This window comes from Typopeltis vanoorti, chromosome 18 (genome assembly GCF_054136105.1).
Source record: "Typopeltis vanoorti isolate ZY-2024b chromosome 18, IOZ_Tvanoo_1.0, whole genome shotgun sequence".
Taxonomy (NCBI): domain Eukaryota; kingdom Metazoa; phylum Arthropoda; class Arachnida; order Uropygi; family Thelyphonidae; genus Typopeltis; species Typopeltis vanoorti.
The window spans coordinates 20,045,247-20,067,172 of NC_143566.1; the positions used below are offsets into that span (position 1 = coordinate 20,045,247).

At 36.1% G+C, this 21,926-nt stretch overlaps 1 protein-coding gene across 4 annotated transcripts in view; it reads right to left on the reverse strand.

Moving 5' to 3' along the window:
* Gug (arginine-glutamic acid dipeptide repeats grunge) overlaps positions 1-21,926 on the reverse strand; it is a 565,908-nt gene that overhangs the window by 387,131 nt on the left and 156,851 nt on the right. The gene's annotated exons all lie outside the window — the stretch shown is intronic.

Consider the following 21,926-nt stretch of genomic DNA (forward strand, 5'->3'; position numbering starts at 1 on the left):
CCTTGCCAAAACCGTGTGAGGTACGGACGTCAAATGTGAAAATTTGGATTTAGAAATGAGAGAGCTGTTAATTTTTTTTATTTTCAAAAGGAAAGTTTAATTAATACATTTTGTTCTACTTTTAATACTAACATTTCTTTGAGAACTTCCAATGATATCTTTCAACATAAATTTCAAAACAAAACTCAACTATTAGAAGCATCTCATATACAAACTTCATTCGATAGTTTGAAATCATCGTCCATGTTTTTTCTGTTCCCTCTCTCTCTCTCTCTAAATATCAAAGCAAAATCTTTGAAAAATATAAGTGCTTTATTTTGAATGAGATCATACGAGATCGGGTCCACTCGCCGTGGTTCACCTTTGATGATGGCATCTCCAGCTTTTGAGAGTTTTTTTGCTTAATTGATTATTCCAGTTCTGTTGATATCGCTTCCTAAAAAGGAAAGCATGCAAAGTGCACAATAATTATCCCCCCCCCTTCGATTCCATATACTGTATTTAATTTGTATTCTGCTTTTTAGTTTTAGGTAGACTAGTTCTGTTACCCTACACAGCGGCGCACTCAGGATTTAATCTTTTTTGGTGTGTGTGTGTGTCGGGGGGGATTGAGTAGATAATTTGAGAATACACACTATGCATCGCATACGACCTATGACTGAGCATCTGCAACGATCGCTAATTCATAAATAGTATACAAATAGAAGACACGACACATATAATAAAAAAATTATTTTAATTAGGAAAAGATTTTTTTTTAAAATTTTCTAGTGTTTGTTTTCCTTTTTCTTTGGAGGATGCCAGGGCCCCTTGCCGCCCCTCTGGGTGCGCCACTGACCTTGTAATTAAGAACATGAAATCTAACACTGAATCGTGTCCGAGCTAACCTCTAATCCGAGAGGATCACTTCTCAATCTACTGACTGGATGAGAGATTCATTATTAGTTAGTTAGATAGATAGAAGGAAGTAGGTTTTCCAAATCCCCAGGACTGTAGTATTATGTTATTATGTTGTTTTGAAAGAGATCTTTGTGTATCATTATTTCAAGCACAAAATAATTATGAAATCACTCCTGAATAGGTGACGAGTTTATTCATGTGCTCTCCTCTGGGTTTTGCAGATAGCATAGGACTTAAAATAGCATTGAGTTGTCTTCGTCTGCACCACAAAGAATCACAACTAGTATTATATCCCTTTTCATAAGCATTAGAACCTTAGATTATTGCAAGTCTATCCAATTTGAAAGAGCGAGGAAACTCCTGTTTGGAGTAGGATACGAAAAAGCACGCGACATGCGTCATCTAACCATGCTATGACACACAGAATTCTGACTGAGCTGAAAATGCACGTGAATATGAACTTTCCCAAATGTCAACTACAGTGGGCCTCAACAGGACTTTGTCTAATTATACTTTCAAGTACCATATAGCAGTGTTTCTCAACCGGCGAGCCCTGGCATCAATTATACCGGGCCGCGTGAAGTTTTGGAATTTGTCATTTAAGTTTTCTAAACATTTTTCATGAATAAATATTTTATAGTGGAAATATTCTGAGGAGAATAATATTCCTGAATGTGTCGAAAAGCTCAGACCCAGAACGTCTAAATAACATCTGAGTAGCAAACGTCAGTGACCAAGTCGCTTATTTTTAAACATGAAAAGTATTCGTGAATTATCGTTAATTTTCACACATCGAATTCTTTCAACATTTGGGAAAGGGAATGCCGCTGTTTATGACCGGTCATAAAAATCGCCTGTAAGCCTATTACAACAATGGGCGGCGTCACTAACATCTGTGCAAATGTTAGTGACCAATCAGCAAGGAAGTATAAAGAAATTTTTTCCACTGAAATTGAAGATCAAGGTTGTCTAATAATAATGAATACTGTTTCTTCGCAAGTTCGTATTGCAGTGTGTAAGTGCTTGTTTCGAAACCGGAGTGCAGTGATTTTTTAAAAGTAATAGGCCTACAGCTTTAAATTTTAATGTGAATAAGAGGCCATGTTTAATTTTGGTGTTAAGAAATCTCTTATTGAAGGTGTTTGTGATACAACAGATAGTGATTCATCCACCTCCAGCCTACAAAGCGATCTCCAGGATGTACAAAAGGAGGGGAAAACTACCAGCACACAGGAGAAAAAGTCTGCATTCACTCGTAAGTGCTTATGATAATATTATAAATTTTTGGTGATCAGAATGGGATATGTCAATGAAAATCACCACAAATTAATTTAATAATGTTGGCTTGAGGAAACTACAACATGCTACAAGATTTCATTAGTCCAGTGATTGATAACTAATTTAAATGTAATTTTATATTTGTCAACATACCACACAGTATACTCAAGTGTACGAATACTCTTTATGATTATGCCATAATTAATTATTAATACTTATGTTAGCTTAATGTATCCATTCATCTTCAAGGCCCACTTTTCCTAATTGGACTGTGGGGGCAGCAGCTGCAAGAGGGACTTCCAATGTCACGATCCTCCGCCACCAAGCTCAGGTGTTGCTTAATGTATTAACTTTAAAAAAATTGGAAAGGAATTTACGAGTTAATTTATTGGGACCAGGCCCTCGTATACAAAAAAAAAAAAAAAAAAAATTTTATTTTTTTATAAGACGAGGTTTCACAAAGGTTGAGAACCTCTGCCAATTATGATGCTGCTGCACGATACTTGAAAGATATCTCCCGTTTGGAGATGTACGTACAAGAAGACATTACAAGCACAGTGTTTGTTGCTCTTCAACTGTCAAACGAAACAGCCAGAATGTTTCCATACTGGTTAGTTTACTAGATTGAGGCAAAAACTAAACTCAACCTGGGAGGGGGGGGTTTTCTTAGAAGGAATTTTATTGATATTTAATAAAATGTAACTTATTATTCTTTCTGATGTATATTTTTATATAAGAAAATATCTATTTTTCTTTCGCTGCTTTCTTAGAGCGTAAAGTGAGGTAACGAAGTTCAAATGTAATTTATAGCCACTGATAGACGATCACGACAACACTTGTAATGCCAAATATCAGATTCATGTTCTCATTTTCCTTCATAAACGGTGATAATAATAATAATAATAAATAATAATCAATATTTTTATCGCAAATTTGCCTACAAAAATTTAAGAATTACTATCTAAGCTGTGGCTTCGCTGATCCAAGAGTTACATAAAGTTGAAATCCGCTCTTAAATATTTTTGATTTCGTTTCTACTTTGAACGTTCACTAAGCCACAGTGGCGCCACTGTCACATACGGCTGGCTGAAAACGTCTGGCACTGCACGTATTTATTTATTTTATTTTACTTTATGATATATTTTTTAAAGCATTTAAGTGATGATTCTCATCAAATGCTACGGGATTCGAACCTTCAGCGGTGGGGACCTAGCTCTCATGGGTCAACTGTGTTTGTTCAAAAGTATCAAAGATATAAACTTATTTCGTACCAGGAAGTAAATCCAATTACTAACAATAAGAACACGGCTCGGAGATTGAAAATCATCCTGTTTGAAATTAAGCAGTATTTCATTGCCTCCGAAGTGGAGAATGCAACCAAGTTGGTGGTTCTAGGAAAATTCGCCGTAAACATTTACGCCGTAAGATATTTTGCATTAATTTTTGTAAATAATCAATGGATGATAAAAGTATTATAAATTCATTAAAAAGGCCAATTTTTATTGAGGTGAATGCCAGTGATACATAACATAATGAAATCATTTAAAAATTGTGCAAATTAAAAGAGATGCTGCGTAAATAATTAACTTTCTGCTGCGGATCGTCGATTCAACAAATCCATCAGTAACATCGCTCACTGGAAGAAATGCTAATGCTGTGAAGCATTTAATTTTCGTGTTGAATTCAGCATCTGTTTGATAGCGTAACTTCAAACCAATGCCAACAATTTTGCGATAAAAATTTTGTGCCATATAAAATAAACAACCTGTTATTGATGTAAATATGTTAGAAAAAGCGTTGATAGTTGCTTTCTCAAAGTCGACCATTAATGTTTCGGGATCTAATGATGAACGTAAGCCCTTTAAGACACTGAATAATCTGCTGTAAGTTGATTCTGATTTGCCAGGAAGAAAAGCAAAAAGCCACCATGGAATCCTTAGGGGTCTCATGCCAGTCCCAAGCCTATAAGGAAGGTCGGTCAGATGAGTGTCGATGTTCTGACCGTAAAGAAAAAACACGATTGTTATCTGATGCATATACGATCAACAGCTACAACATGCCAACTCGGATATCGCCCGCATCAACAAGGTCCGCGATACCAACGCGCGATTCCGTATCATACTCCTTACCTGGTGGTGATATCTGCTTTAATTCTTCAGTCAGTTTCTCAACGCTATGTAAATCTAGTTTTTCTTCATATAACTCACTACAGTTGACAAGATACTACAGTATCTTGTCAACCGCTGTACAATTTTATCTTTATTCATCAATAATTTGCCTTTTTTCGTCTTTAACTGTATTCTGTTTTGGGCTGCCACCTTCTATTAATGGTTCTAATCATTTTGTAGAATTCCCTAGTTTCATGCTCTCCATAGTACTGTTCCCTATTATTGCATTGGACTTCTAGCCATTTCATCTTATCCGGCTGACTGCTTTTTTTTTCACCTCATTACACTGTCTTCTATATTGCTCCTCTATTTGTTCTGATGTATTCTTTCTTATCTTCCACATTCTTTTCTCCTGTACTAACTTCAGTGTTTCTTGTCTAATCCATTTCTTATTGATCTTCTCTTATTCTGGTACTTTTTCTTCAAATGCATCTTCTATCGCCTTCATTACTCCTTTCACTCTTAGATTCGAATTTTTTTCTTTGTCCACACTTTTAAGTTTCTGATGATGGGTTTATATATTCTTTTTTAATTTCAACTTAATGTTTGCAATCACTAAACTCTGATCCGAGTCTATATCTGCTGCTTGAAAAGTTCGACACTGCTGTACTGATGTTATCCATCTTCTTTTAATCATATCAATCATGTTCTTGATTTATCATTTGATCGCCACGTCCATTTTCCACACTCCTTTTGCTGGAATCTTGTATTACAGATCATCATCTTGTGGTCCACAGCAAATTCTAACATTTTTTCACCTCGTTCATTTCTTTATCCGAAACCATATTTTCCCATGACGCTTTCCCAACCATCATTATCTATTCCGACTTTGGCATTCCAATCTCCTTGAATAATTAGTTCTTGTTTTGGTATTGTTTCTATTGTCTCTGTCAGATCTTACTTTAAAAAAAAGTCAATATCCTCATCTGTGCTGTCAGATGTGGTTGCATATATCTGGACTATTGATATATTAAATGGTTTTGCTTGAAATCTTACTGCTATGATTCGTTCATTGATTGGTTTGCAGCCTGAGAGTGCCTTTCTAGCTTTTTTTTGTTAAGAAGGAAACCAACTCCTGCTTCATGCTTGGTGTCATTCCATGACCATATGACTTCGCATCTCTTTATCTTTCTTGCTGATGTCCATCGCAACTCCGCCAGTCCTAGTATATCACATCCTCGCGAAGTAATTCTAGTTTTCCTGCCAACCAAAGTGTCCATACATTCCATGTTCCTACTGATAATAGTTCTGTTAGTTTCGGTTTCCTTTTGGTATCCCACTTTTGGTTCCAACCCCCGATCGCTCGACTGGTATCGCGGACCTTGTTGATCCGAGCGACGTCCGAGCTGGCATATTGTAGCTGTTGATCGTATATGCATCAGATAACAATCGCGTTTTTTCTTTACGGTCAGAACATCGACACTCATCTGACCGACCCTCCTCCTTTATTCATGCTTGGGACTGGCATGAGATCCCTAAGGATTCTATGGCGGCTTTTTGCTTTGCTTCCACACAAATCAGAATCAAAAAATATAACAGGTTGTTTATTTCATATGGTACAAAATCTATATCGCAAAATTGTTGGCATTGGTTTGAAGTTACGCTATCAAACAAATTAAACAAAGAAAATTAAATGCTTCGCAGCATTAGCCTTTCTTCCAGTGAGCGATGCTACTGATGGATTTGTTGAATCGACGATCCGCAGCAGAAAGTTAATTATTTACGCATCTCTTTTAATTTGCACAATTTTTAAATGATTTCATTATGTTATGTATCACTGGCATTCACCTCAATAAAAATTGGCCTTTTTAATGAATCTATAATACCTTTATCATCCATTGATTACTTACAAAAATTAATGCAAAATATCTTATGAGGAATTTTCCGGTCATGAAGAATAACATGCTCTAGATAGCATTTCCTATAAACAACTGATTATTCGGGATGAGGTTTACGCGTATTGATTGCTAGCTTCATCAGGGCCGGCTCTACCGACGGTGAAAGACGTGTATTTGCACAGGACGACAAAATTTGCATAAACTATACGAAAAATAAGGGGAAAGGGGCGACCCTAAGCTTTATCCCAATCCAGGTATTTCTGTTGCGTTTGACTGGTCACTAGTCAAACGCAGTAGAAATACCTGGATTGTAAAATAAAAGAGCAACCCCTACCTAATTGCTTAGTGTGAGTTCATAAGAGTAAAACAATGACTAAAAAAAAATAAAGTTCAGCCGAAACTAGATTATTACTTGAGAGTTCTAAATCTTTTTTTTCTTTTCTTTTTTTTTTTTTTTTTTTGTCGTCAGCCTTTAATCAGTCTTAACGGAATTAAACTGGGGTAATGTTCTCTGTTCATGGAATGAACACCAAAAATCGAGTATCAATATCACTCCTCATTAGGGGGATGATAGTCTCGTCGATCTTAATTCTTCTAAAACTCATTCCTGTATTAATGTACGCAAAAAGAGAGAAAGAAACAACCTTGTATTTGATCTTTCGTTTGATTCCCTCCATCACTTGGAGCAAGTAGACACCGGCTTTTGTTAGAGCCCCAATAACTATAAATTTCTGTTGACATAAACAGATGGCACACCGTCAGCTAAGATGTCTCAGCAACCTCGGTATCTGAAGAACTAGATTTCCTCTTCCACTCTAGACGGTTCATCCCCCCCCCCACAGGCAACTTCTGATATTCGCCACGTCCAAGACCTGCTCAATAATGAAGTTTTGCTACAATACTAAAAGTACTCAAAAGCTTCTTTAAAATCCGCTAAATGCAGCTCAATCAATTCATCTGATTAACAAGTCTCGTGCTGATTGACTTCACTTCCTGTTCCTAGCTCCTCCACAATATTATAGGTCCTCAACTTTATGTGGATGAGATACTGGATGCACACACTCCCATTGAAAAGTTGTGAACACGCGTGCTGCAACAATCTCCATCATCTTACGATCCAGCTCAGAATTCCCTGTATAAACTCCATATCAATCAATGTTCTCGCCAACTGTGGAATGAACTCCATTACTAGTATTCCTGCGAACTATAACCTAGCAATATTCAGTCTTCCTAACTATTTGCAGACGAAATGTATTGTGGACTCTCAGCCTTTTGGCGGACAGTATTACTACAGTCAGTGTAAATCAACTGTCATGAACAAGGTGGAGACGCAACTCAGAAATTCCGTTACTGTGCTTAAATGTCCTAATGGATTCTTTATTTTAACATATTAATTTTCTCTCTCTCTGAAGCATCCCACGGGGAAAACAAAACTTGGCAGTTTTTCCGCATACCATTTAAAAAACAGATTCATCAGTTGAAAAAGAAGCCACAGTGTAATGAAAGGAAAATTTAATTGCATCATGCAATAACAAGAAGAAAAAAGAAAGAAATATTGGCAGAATTCACTCCGAGGATGGACAAGTTTTTGCACACTATAGACATTATTTTTCGTGTTGCACAATATTTATCATTTTAACTTCATTATATAATTCTAATAAATTAAAAATAAATGTTACACTGTGTTTAAATCATATCCATTTACAGAAACCTTGAATGTTTGAAATTTCTCGTAAATTAGCATCGAATAAGTTGCCTACGTGTATACACGACATTACTTTAAGTTACAAGGTGTAAGAACTCTAAACATCAGATCATTGTAAGCAGATAATTGTAAGATGTATTACAGATAACATCTAGAATTAACCTTCTAGACTCCACGTTAGTGACGTTTAAATAAACTGTCTAATAGACTAGAAAAACTAAAGAATATATTATAAAAGCATTTCAATGCCTCTATTATAGTGTATGACCTGATGTTGTGTTTAATTAATCGTATTGCTCTTTGCTAAATGGAAATATTAAGTACACCAAGTAGGAAAAGAAAATAAGGAAGGTCGAAGAATATTGGAATAAGATAGAGGAAAAAAAAATCGACTGGGAAAGAGGAGTCGGAGAAAAAACTGTCTTTGGCACTGCTGGAGAGCCCTCTTGTGGCAGATATAAAGGAAGAAGGGGTTCGTAGTTAAAGGTAATAATTATCCATCACTCTCAGTAAGCAAAGTCATCTTCCAGCATGACGCAAAACCTTAACTGGTTCCATCCATCCATCCTCATAAGGTAGACATTAATTCAAATGCTGGTTTATGAATCAGTCGAAATGCCGTCCACTTCTCGTTCTTCCTACTCCTCTGGGGAGGGATGAGAGGAGTCGTAATTTTTCGCTTGGTGGTTTAACTATTTCTGAGAGTCTGCTGAATCAACACTCAACAAGTCTGCACCGAACAATTCACCGGAAGCATAGCGACACGTGCGGCGAGAAAACCGGCTTTAAATAGTTGATGATAACAAAGAAACGACACTCACTCCGATGTTCCGGGTGTGTGTGTGTGCGCGCGTGCTGGAAGAGAAAATAGCTTCCATATTGATTACACTGCGAACACAAGAAAGGTCTCTTGTTACTAGCATCATTGAAGAACTTAGGAAAAGCATTGCTCTTTCTCTCCGCCTTCTCGCCGTGTTCATCCATCAGAAGGGAGAAAGATAATCCATCTCATACTTGGAGGAGCTAACAAAAGCACCATTCAATCTGCTGCAAACAATTCGTCGTCTTCCATCGGTTGCCATCTCCGACCAACCAGAGTTAACGTCCTCGTTAATTTCCCGCCAAGAATATTAACCGGAGAACGCAGCATCGGTTGAACGCCGCAGTTGCAAGCCCACGTCAGAACGCGTGAAGAAGTCGAGGAAAACTAATCACATAAATATGTCGTCACCCGAGCGGTTGCTACATCGATCGCAGTTACGGGACAATCTGCTCCTCTCTGTGCTTCCTCTCCGTGCGGCGGGTTTGTTGGAGAGGCGAGTCACTAGATAATACATTACGGGCCTTTCCGGAGAACCGGTTTATCTGAGCTAAGCAGCCGAAGACACCTGACAGAATAGCGGCGCTGTCAGACTCCCCAACTACCGACTTGGCCAGAATATGATAAATTTACTTTCTCAAACAAATAAAAATCTTTCCAAACGCCTTAAGGTGCGCGAATGCGATATACCTATTTCAGAGAACGCAGAGGCAAGCTAATGCCACGGTCTCTTAACTTCCTCAAACATGCGTTCAACCTTTGGCACGATTCCATTTCAAATTGATCTCCACGTTGCTAAATACGCCTGTTCAGATAAACCGGCTTTGTTAACCCTAACAAGCGCTTGTGCTGATGCGAACTGTTACTAAAATACTTTAATACATTTGAACTCGTAGATACAAATTAAATTATTTCTAAGTTTGTTTCTCGTAGACGGTTTCTTGTAACCTTGCGGACTGGATTTTTTTTAAGCTTTTTTTTTTATTCTTATTTTCCCGAAAATAATACTTATCTGGATTTAAAGAGACTCCAGAATTTGGAAATATAGTTATTTATTAAAAAAACAGGAATTATGTAAATACTTCCATTATTTGTATCGATCCAAAAAAAAAAAAAAATTTTTTTTTTTTTTTTTTTCAGTAATTCTCACAGTAAACGCATTTACAATATTTGCCCACGAGAACTAGTCGAAGGAACTGTTAACACAATTTTAGCCGCGGCAAGTAAAGCGATAAAGAAAGAACAGCTCCAATTATTTGTCCAACACTCAAAAGTACGACTTTATAAAGCACAAATATTGTTCACTTCCAAGCTGTGGCTGCTACAAGCAAGGAACGACAACCATCAATTATGATTACTCGCGATATTTTTCACTTCTATTTTGCTCAAAACAGTCCATTTATTTTCATTTGGACACGTGATTTTTTGATGTTTTTATTCCACCGTTGAAGAAAACATATATTCCCCCCACCACACACACACACACACACACACACACACACACTCTTTGCTTTTCCGCTGAAATTTACTATTTTTCTTCTAAATCTATAAAAAAAAAAAAAAAACTGCTTGCTATTAATAACATAAATCCCAAAAGAATTCCACTATTGCTCTTTTTCTAACAGTATTTGTGGTGTTTACAAAAGGGAACACAATCCTTGTCTGTTCTGCGTATTTCCAATAATTTGCATTGTGAAAGCTGACTCTGGTTTGCGATATTTAATATTAGCCAGTAAATTTTCCCAAGCATAGAAACTGGCTTGTGATACCTTTAATTTCGGATTCAGCACATGTTCTACGTAATTTATGTTTATTCTTGACGTCTACAAACAGGAAAAATTAACAGCATGTTGAAATTGAGAATATTATGGATCCATCCATATTTTATAATCAAATCCTCCGTAGAGCAATTGGAAGAACGACGGCACATTGCGCCCTCCGATTGGAATAGGCCTAAGTTCGATTCTCGTCGCAACGGGAGGAATCTTTATCTGGACGATTTCAATCGAAGGTCAGTTAGCCGATCTCATACGGAGGTAGCAGGGTTTTTTTTCCCGGAAACTCGGGTTTTTCATCCCGCATACAGACAAATCGGCCTTTCAGAACACGCGCAATTTACAGACAAAAAATAGTAGTGGTGGAGTGGGCGGGTAGATGGCGTTGATGGAGATGATTCGTAGCAGAGGTTCGGTGTAGTGGTTGACAGTTGTAGGTGTCCTCCCGCGATGAGTCTTCGGACTCCTTGGAGGTGTCACGAATAATAATAATAATATAGAAAAAACTTACTAGAATAAATTTCAAAACTCAATAAGTTTTGAAATTTATCTGAGCGCCAATAAAAATATAACTCTGGTTTACTATACTTAAATGACACAAGCTATGTCAAGGATTTCGTACTTGGCTATAAAATATGGATGGATCCATAATATCGTCAATTTTATTATCTTATTTATGCCAGAATGAGCCTTTAGGCTATATATTTTACTAATTAGCAGTGTTTTACTATTTGAAAAAAAAAAAAAAAAAAAAGCCAGTCGAGTCTGCGCACTAAGTGTACCTCGGATAACAATTACATTTTTGAAAACATTTTTTAAGAGCGTCAAGAATAATTACATAATTATTCTTGACGCTTTTAAAAAATGTGTGTTCTATTCAGACGAATACACACACACACACACACACACGCAAAAGAAAGATAAATGTTTACATACAGGCATCACTTTATTTTTATTTATTTTTTACAGATTATAAGAACTCCGCGTATCCTGTCAATTGTTTTCTTTACTTAAAGAGAAAGAAATACTGACGTGATTTTGTGATGTCAATGTAGATTAAGTTGCGTTTTCATTTAGCTTCTGCTCGTATGTGGGCCGCCTGTCATAAATCATCGCACTATACAATATCGATCCCGCCCATCATAAACACGTGAAGGTGCCATCACTACTGCCACCACATTCGTGTAATTACCAGTCAGATAACGTCTGGTCATTCGTAGAAATGGCAAAATGAGAAAGTAATCATCTTTCTTTAAATAAACCACTTAAACAATATATTATCGAATAATGAAATATATTTTAGAGCCACTCCAGTGGTACCGTATGATGATGTTCCATCGAAATAACTTCTTTTACAATGCAGACATCTAAAAAAAAAGGTATTATTTCTGGAAGCACTTCTAAACGAAAGTAGGCTATATTAGCCATTAAAATAGGCTAAAAAAGTCTGCACTAATAGATAATCAAATTGATACGCATACCTGAAGGAGTGTGCGAAATACAATGATAGTATCGAGTTTAGAATGAAATGATACGATGAAAACACAACACACTACTACCTGAGCGATCTAACATCACACTAAGACAAATTTTGAACTCGATATTTTGAAGATCCTCCTTTTCAATAGCATTAGTGGAACAATTTCTTAATTCACGAAGGACAAATGTAGAGATTGAGTTGTCAAAGCAAGGTTTTTTTTTTTTTTTTTTACCGTTATTGGGATCAAAATTCTAGGTATAAACGTAGCTCACGGTTAAATTAGCTGTAAAATAGACCAATATTTGCAGAATGGAAAAAAGATAAACTACCTGAGCTGTTCATGTTTTTCACAGGTTTTAACTATTGCTCTGGCACGTGCTCATTTAGCCAATATTGCCTCTTTACAGCAAACAATTAAATACATAAATAAAAAAAGAACGTCGCTCAATTAATATTTTGGTGTTAACAGTAGAAACACATCGACTATTCTGCCACCTGGTAGAACTAAACCTATTGTTGCCGCCAGGAGCGCGCCAAGGGTATTTGTCGCCCGGTGCAAACTTTTATCGGTCGCCCCTTAAAAAAATAACTAAAAGAAATGTAGTACAATAAATAAAATATCGATATTGCCGCCCGGGTGCGGTGCACCCTCGGGTTGCCGCTGCTGTTGCTATGCAAGTGTCACATTCATTGTAGTGAAATAAAACTAGAAAGATAAAAACAGATGTATTTGTTTGTTCAATCATCTCAACATCTTTGAAAGCAAGGCAGATTCACCCTTTTCTTTTCTTTTCTTTTCTTTTTTTTTTTTTAAAGAGTTATATTGCAACATACTAGTTAGAAGCAATCTGGCGATTTCTTCAACGTGTATTACAAGACACGCAAGAAATAAATCTTTATTATTTTTATCCAAACAGTTAAGAGCAAATGCTTTTTTGAGTGATTAAAGTATGCCAGCTACTTAAAAATAATGACTCGCAAAGAAGGCGATTACGAAGTACAAAACAACTTCAGTAAGTGACTGACATATGGCTCACTCTCTTCAGTAAATAGCTGCAATCCGCGAGTATTGTTCAATTTGTTAGATAGCTATCCGCTAATTTCGAAACATCTTCGACCTTTTCCCAACATATTCCACTCCTTAATCAACAGTTTCACTTCTTCTGAGCACTACATATTCGTTTCTAATTTAAAAGCACGCATTTACCTAGTTGGAAAGAAGATGAAATAAGACCCTGCTATAGAAGAAGGAAATATGACACTTTCTTTTCACGGACTATGAGAAATCTCAGCAACATGTGCCTTCAAGAGTTAGTTATTGAAGCAAGGCAGATAAGTGTAGTAAGCACAATCCGATACGATGGCTGACTGGGCAAGGTTCACGAGATTTCTTGCACGGAAGACTCTCCGTTTCCTGGAAACAAACAGCAGAATAACCACTTGTGAACATCCTCCAATAACACCACCCTTAATTTATTATAGGGGTACTCTACTCTACTCCTTAGCCACATTCCATAAATCGCCTATGACGCAAATACTCTATTGCGAACACATTTGCCGCTGGATGTCGCTACAGTACATGAAACTTCGGGCTCTCCTCCCTCCCTTAGAAGTTTTTTTTTTGTAGCAATTTTTTTTTTTTCAGTTAAGACATCATTACATTGCATATTACATTTGATTTATGAGACGAAGAACATATTATGAAATAAATAATAACTATTCACGAAATAATTTTTAAAAAAGTGTCATTATTTGGATACTCGAGATTATAAAACAAAGATACATCTTGATCAGTAAAATTATTTAATACTAGAGACGATTTCGACTCCATCTTCTGTAAGTACTCTTCTCTAAAGCCTGTAAGATAAACTGAAGAAAAATAACATTGATGCAGGTCAAATAGAAAGAAAAAAAAAGGGCAGATGAGGATGCAATCGTACGATATTCCACTGATAGGAAAAGAGAGGTAGATATATTCATTACTAATGGAACAGTAGTGGGACGAACAAAGAAGTAGGGTTTCAACACAATAAAAATTGAAATAGCTCCCTATAAGAGAAGAAATATTGCAAATGCCTGCTACAAACAGGTGAACTTAGGGGTTTTATACCGAATACGATCCCTTAATAGACCGCATCCAATTCAAATAAATACATGTCAGCCATGCATGTATTTGAACTGCATATTCAAATTCAAGCCATGAGGGCATTCTAAGTAATCAAAAATGCTACGGATATGTGCAATAAATTTGCGGTAGAAGAGCGCTATATTTTGAAAATGTACTTTCTGAAGTAGAAAAATTCAACTTGCATTGAGATTTCACTGCATGAATATACAAAGGAGCGTCTAGAATTTTCTGCACAATACTTTACTGAAATGGCAAGGGAAAGTTTCTACATACAACGAACAAAATACAATGTAGTAATTTCAGTTTATTTAGATGATGTGGGCAACAGATAGCATAAAAAAATAATAATAAAAGGGAAGAAAAAATATACTTTAAAAAATGGAAAGATCTGAATAGGAACATTACATCACTATGGGTATCGAGGGGTCAAATACTTCAATTCAGAAATTATAATCCGGATTGTAGATCTCTTTCCCTCAACGAGTTACAATGAAACAAAATGTGTTCACCTGAATGGGCGAGGAGATTTGAAAATGCTTTTCAGTTATCGAAAGCATTCAACCCCTCCCTTTATCCTCCTCATAAGTAGGCTCATTTTGTCTTTATTTTAACGAATCATTTTGAGATTCGTGGGAAACAACAAAATAAAATAGGTTTTAAACCTATAGCATTTAAAGCAACGGTCTTACAGCGGGAGATAAAATTCATCTCCCACCTAAAGACGATCACAAATAGCCATACAGATGATGGGATTTGAACCCACAACCCGCTGGTTAGAGGATGGTACTTTGTCCAAACGATACTACTGTTATAAAAACGAATCTAATACTCAAATGTTCGCTTAGAAAAGCAGCACAGCATTGATTTCAAGCAAGAAAGTCGGCTGATAAATAGACGAGATTTGGTGGGAACAGATAGTACATGCTTTACGTAAAGAAGTCTTCTGCTTTTAGAGATGGAATGTACAGAAATAATAGCAGACAACTTTTCATGTTTTCACATAAAATTGCAATATAGGCTATTTGTATGACACAGGATTTTTTATTTATTTTAATTTTATTCTAAATTATTCATTCTGAATTCCAACTAGTAAACGTAACCCTAACATTCGCATTCCAGAAACTACGAATAGGCAGGAGTGATAACTGGTTCCACCTTAACCATGTGTTGAGGCTTATTTGGTCCACGTTTCACCTAGTTGTGTGTGAAGAGTCTTAAACTATACTCCCCGATGTCTTTTGACTAAGACTAAATACTGGAAGAATTAAATAGCATTTTTAATTCTTTCTTAGTGCTGTTTCATTCCATTAAGCCTAACCAATATGTTTCCATCATAATGCGTCAAACAGCTCAGCGACTCCAATTTTATTCACACAAAAATAAATATAATTCCAACGCTTTAACGAGGTCCGAGAAAAAGAAATAAGGGAACTGATCAGGTATGTAAGAAAAATGATTGATTTACCCTTGTATGTAGCGTAATGTTGCTCAAGAGACCTAAACTGTCACGTGACAAGTCCTGAAGTGGTTATTTGGTGTTGGTGGCATTTATAGCAAAGGTAACTTGTGAGGTTTTCTTTTCACAGGCGAGACTGATCAGTCCTTTTAGATCCACGACAAATCTCACGTTCGGATACATCTTCAAAATTTTTGGAGCTTGGCCTTAACTGAATGTCTCTAATGTCTCAAGTAGAATATTCATTGTAACAATATAACAAAAATCTTTGTGGGGCCCTTTAATTTTCATGATCCATGATTAAGTTCTGTAATCAATGTGTAAGTGCTGCATTTATAGTAAAATTGAATCATATGAACAAAAATATATAACACATGAGGGCCAGCATCGGATAAAAATAGAAAAAAAAATCCTTAGCCCATTCATTCATGGTACAAAATCTACGACAGATTTGCTAATAACCTTTCGTGGGTGGAAGTAACAAAAAAAAAAAAAAAAAAAAAAAAAAAAAAAAAAAAAAAATAACATCACACACACCAGTAGTGTAGTTAGAGCTTTTGCCGTCCGGGAAGGTCACTGAGTTTGCCGTCCTTCTCAATACACACCAAAAATACTACAAAAAGTCAAAACGACAGGGAAATAAAGTAAAACGCTATGTTTATTTTTGAAGTAAAACTTTAATTTCAACATTCTGAAATGTTATTTTTCTTGCTTTTCTGTTAGCAAAATCGTCGATGACATTGGTGAAGTCTATTTCATAGTAATGTAGGTAATTCTTAATCAATTTTATTTAGAAAAACTCCTCTCACAACTAGCAATACTTACAGCAATTGTGAGGAAAATTCGCAGTAATATTACAATATTTGGAACTGAGTTCTCGAGACTGTATTTTAGAATTAACTGCAAAAGTTCAAAAAGGTTCCAAGTGCAGCCCGAGGCGGATCTCCCCCCCCTCTAGCTACGCTTCTGACACACACACACATTAATTTATCGCAACTACAGTTCAACTCCTATTTTTGTACATTCAATTCCTATTTGTTTTTAACCACAAATACATGTTTGTGGTTAAAAACATGTATTTGGTTAGATACATGTTTTTAACATGTATTTAACCAAACATCCCCCCCCCCAACGCGCGCGCGCGCACATACACATACACAAAAAAGAAATAATAAATAGAATAAAATAAAATAAACAGAAAACTCGGTTTAGCGAACGCATTATATTCATTTATTTGACCATGGAGGGAGCCACAAGTTCAATACGAAAGCCACAAACAGCACCGAAGCGATCTTTGTATCTCCATGTCGCCCGAGTTCTATATGCTTCTTACAATGAAGCAAACATAAAACGGAAAGGGCTCGTCCTCTTCGACAAAACATTGCAGGAAAACGCCTTTACAAAGAATCGATTGCAGTGAATGATTTTACAGTTGTGCACCACACAAACCTCCTGCATCGGGAAGTGTTCGGGAGTTGAGTCCCGGCACAACCAGCTGTAGGGGTCAAGTGTGTGTGTGGGGGGGGGGGGGGTCTGCCCGAAGCAAGAGAAAGAGAATTTCCAAGGAGAGAGAGATCGGAAATGCCTGTTACTTCCTTTCTTTCACTTTACAAACAGGAGTTTGAATTGCGACGGCTGCCAATAAAAACGTTAACAACATTTATTGCCTTTTGAAGAGTTTGCCGAATAACACTATTCAAGTCGCAAAGTTCAGTGAAGCCTCGTCAATAGGAAGTGTTTCTTAATGAATTTCTCACTTGGCGTGCTGGCACAAGGTAACAACTTAGCCCTTGACCTTATTCGGTCTAAATGCGTGCTAAAACTCATTTATAAAATAATAACCCAGTTGGGCATTGGTTGCAGACGACAATCGCATAGCTAATTGTAATACAAATGAGTCTTCGTCTGAACTGCAAGGCAACACGACATTAAAATAGCCAATTCAATTCCGAGTAGGTTTATAATAGCAATTTCCATTGCTTCATTAAAGGCAAAGCTCAGCCTGTTACGCAAGTATTTTGCATAATCACATGATTTAATTTGACATGCAAATAAATGGAACATGGGAAAGTAAAAATATCCGTTTTTATCCATTCAATAACTCTATATTTATAAAAATGTTGTTTCATGGTTGTGATTAATCGGATGCTAGAGTGACCTCGTCTATTCCACTTGTTTTGCAGTTTATGAATATTATTTTATTTTTATTTAAAATAATAAAGTTCTATATATTAATAATGATGAAATTCTTAAAAGTTTTGAGGATTCTTCAAACTTTTCTAAAAATACACTACATACCTTTAAATAATTAATATAATAATGTTACAATTATTAACGACGAGTCGGGTCTCTGGATACCCTTGGAGGGTAATGGATGGCAATGCTGTAGCCAATGAAGTTCTAACTGAGGCTCGGCTATTGCTGTTACCCTCCTGCCATGATCAGAGCTTTAATAGCTCAATAACACCTCATCCCTACACTGTCCTCTACAGATAACGGGGAATATGAAAAGCATTCTTGCTTCGCCCCTTTAAGCCAGTCCTTATAAGGATAAGTGCAGTTATAATTTGTAAAATTTCATCACCAAAATAGGCGAAAACGTTTCTGCATTTATCCTTATTAGGATAAGGGCAGAAACGTTTTCGTCTATTTTGGTGTTAAATTTTAAAAATTATAACTTACATATATAGATATAGAACACAAATGATATTACTGTTATATGAGAGCTATATAAGATCGCTATTTTGCTTCTAGAATACTTGAAAAAAAAAAAAAAATACTGATCACCAGAGTTGAGTTTCAGGACTATGTAACCTTAAGGCGCTGTATTATGTAATGGATTTATGACCATTCTTGGGTGGGATTTTCATCGAATAAAATGAAGTCTGTTTAATCCACTGATTTTTTAAAAAATCGACTTTTTCCAACATCAGTTTTCTGTTATTAAAATTGGCACCTGGAATTATTCTCTTATTTGTTCGCCTTTGTGCGTACTGTTGCCAACTATTATGTCCCATTTATACAAGTGAATCAAATAAAATTATTGTATTATACAGTGATATTTAAAAAAAACTTGAATTTTATTTTTTATAATCAGGATAGTTGTCTGCAATAAGTCTGAAAATCGAGCGACAAAGGAAGATTTAATTTGGCATTAAACACCTTGGTTACATTTGCCCACAATCCATTATTCCCTTGTTTGAAACGAAATATTCTAAAGCAGCCTGCCTGTCGTATCAGAAGCTAAGCGAGCAGATAACAACAGCTGCAGTTTTCAGAGGGCACTCGTGGTTGAATAGCCAACATTAATTCTCTTTTATTGAAATGTAATAATGGGCACACAACTCAACTCATATCGCTAAGTGAATTCTAAATAAATAATTACTGAATTATGATCAAGCAGTCATGTCTGGTTTCTGCGTGGTTAGCAGAAGCTGCACGAATATATTAATAAACAATCGGATATTAAAACTACGTATTTGTTATTCAGTTATACTTACGCGTAGAAAATAATCGAATTTCAGTTAACTATTTTATGGCGCAAATGCAAAAATTATAAATGACATTAAGTGAAAATGAACGTTTCCAATATCGAATATGCTATTTTATTCCTTGCGGATGTAGCAAATCATACGAAAGCATTCTCTCCAAATACGGCTCATTACTTTATTATTTGAATTCTTAATGACTAGTGGAAACGAAAAAAAGAAAAAAAAAATCAAAGCGCTTAAAATAAAAATTATGTAAACACGCACGGCTACGAGATAAGTCTTTTCGAAATAAATGCAAATGAGAAAAATAGTTGCGTCTCATTCTGCCTAATTAAAGTAGTTTAGCCACCGGAATAATTTATCAAATGTAAATATTACTGCAATTAAAATAATTGAATAGTTTTCTAATGTCCTTAAATTGGCTGTAGCAAATTAATGGGGGGGGGGGGAGTCTGCTTTGAGTAAAACAGATTATTATTATTTTTTTTTCTCTGTTGCTCAAACTTGGCGTTGTTCACGTGATGTAGGATGTTCGCTTTTCTTTTCATTATGTTCATCTGTGAGTCGGCCGTCCACAGTGAAACCACAGGCTTAAAAAAAAAAAAAGTCTCAATTAACTATTTCTTACAATTTGAAAAATTGTTTCTTTTTTTCCAACCTCGCGTTATTTGAATTTTTTTTTTAATTTTTCACGTGCATAAATAATTGTCCGTTTTGTTCTTATCTATTGAATTAAAATATTTATATATACATAAGAAAACTGAATTTTGATACATGCAAAATTTTGATTTATGTTATTTTCTGTTTCGTAAGCAGGATAACTAATGAAGGCCCAGCCGATTACTAACAAACATATGACAGAGAGAGAAGTACTAGTGAATTTCAACAGCTTGTTAGCGATCATCCAGCTGCTTAATGGAGGCGTTAAGTGGCTCTGGAAGATGCACTTTTTTTTCTCTTTACAGTAGGGTTGTCGGAGCATCTGATACCGTAGCTCATCATACGGTTCTAATAATTATAGGCTTACACCCTTACCTTATCCGGACCATACCTGTTAGTCTTCGTATTGTTGAGGGGAGCGGGGGTATGTCAAGGAATAAGTTTACATTCCAGCACTATCTACAAACACGAAAAAAAAGCATTTATAAAGTTGTGGCAATGGCCAGTGTAGAGTTATATTACTGTAAGGCCCGACAGAGCTTCAACAGCTGTCGGTTTCGATACGGTTTAGATAGAAAGAAGAGGTCGAATTCTGTGTAGGATGCATGGTACCTTTATTAGGTGTTTCCCCCCACGCCCCAAGACAAACCAGTTCGAAAAACACATCGCTTAATAGACATAACACAGTTGCTGCTGCAACTGCAGACAACTCAACCCAATTATAGTCAATCCTACAATACAGATAACACCCTTTGGTAGATAGAGTTCGCATAGCGAAATAAAAAAAATAATAAAATAAAAAACTTAGTTCATACTAGGGGAGCAATTCTCCTTTGATTTATATAAAACAATGCAGATATCTGAACTTCTCTTAAACTGTGCTATAGCTAGGTTTGGGAGACTTTCGGATATCTGTGTTATAGTCCCTGAAGAGAGTTCCCGTATGTAGTCTCCCACTGTTTTCAATTGTTAGCTGATTTTTCACTGTAGAAATATATCGGAGGGAATTCGGAAATACTGAAGTGACAGAAAAGCTAATTATATATATATATGTGTGTGTGAATAGCACAAATAATATAAATATGGAAAGAATTAAATTTGCTTACATTGGCATAGTTGCCGTACGTATTATATTTATACACTGAATGCGAATAACAATACAAAGTATTGATAATATTGTGAAATTGTTATATAAACCGTGTAAAAAGTTTAACATTTAAGATTTTTCTGAGATGAATATAAATTACTGTTTATATTTCGTTTTTAAAATTGTAAAACTACTTTAAAAATCATAAATAATTATAATCAATGAACGAAAAGATTGAAGGAGAAAGGGCATTCTAACCAAGAAATTATATAGTTTAATTGTATTATTAAAACTTAATAATATTATTAATAGTTTAACACTATTAATAGTGTTTTAAAAGATACCACCAAAGATCCTTACCCCCATCAAAATAAAAAAAAAAAATGGTTTAAGTTTGTGCTTCATATAATAAACTGCGGGAAATTTTCGACTTTTCATTGTTTCTTCCAATTTTCCTTCTTCGTTGTTTTATCGCAAGTTCTTACAGTTTACGAAACAATAATTAACTACCTGAAAAACTAATCTACGATTTGCATGCAAATCCTGGATGAAAACACTAATGATTGACTAGAACTCCGATTTGAATAAACTGAATTACTTTGACTCCCCAGTCAGCAACAACGACAAGGAATGAGGGCAGGTGTTCACATAGTTAACCATGGAATCAACGTGACAATCAAGTAGGTTGTCTCCGCACAACCGAGTACGGCGTACAAAGACCAGTGCATGCACTTTGTTCTTCCCACGTCTCTTTTGTAGACAATACGAACTCCAACAGGGCGGGTATGGAGCGAATCCCAGTTGACTTCCGTCTCTCTCGACAGGGGTTCGCCCTCCACACAATACCCGAATGCACCGTTGTCCGTGTCTTCTCCCGCCGAATGAGGACCTCCGTGGAGTTACGGCTTTGAAACGGGATCGTGTGCGATCTCGCAGCGAATCAGCGAATTTAATTGGCTTACCACTGGCCGATTTTAGAAATCAGCGAGTAGTCTGTACAGACCAGATGTAGCATTGTACTACGTCGGCATTTTCGGGGGCAAAGTATCGTCATAAATTATCCCGCTCAGCTATTCGAGCGACAGTCACACGAGGATGATGTCAAAATTTACACACAAACCCGCAGAACGAGGTTATAAT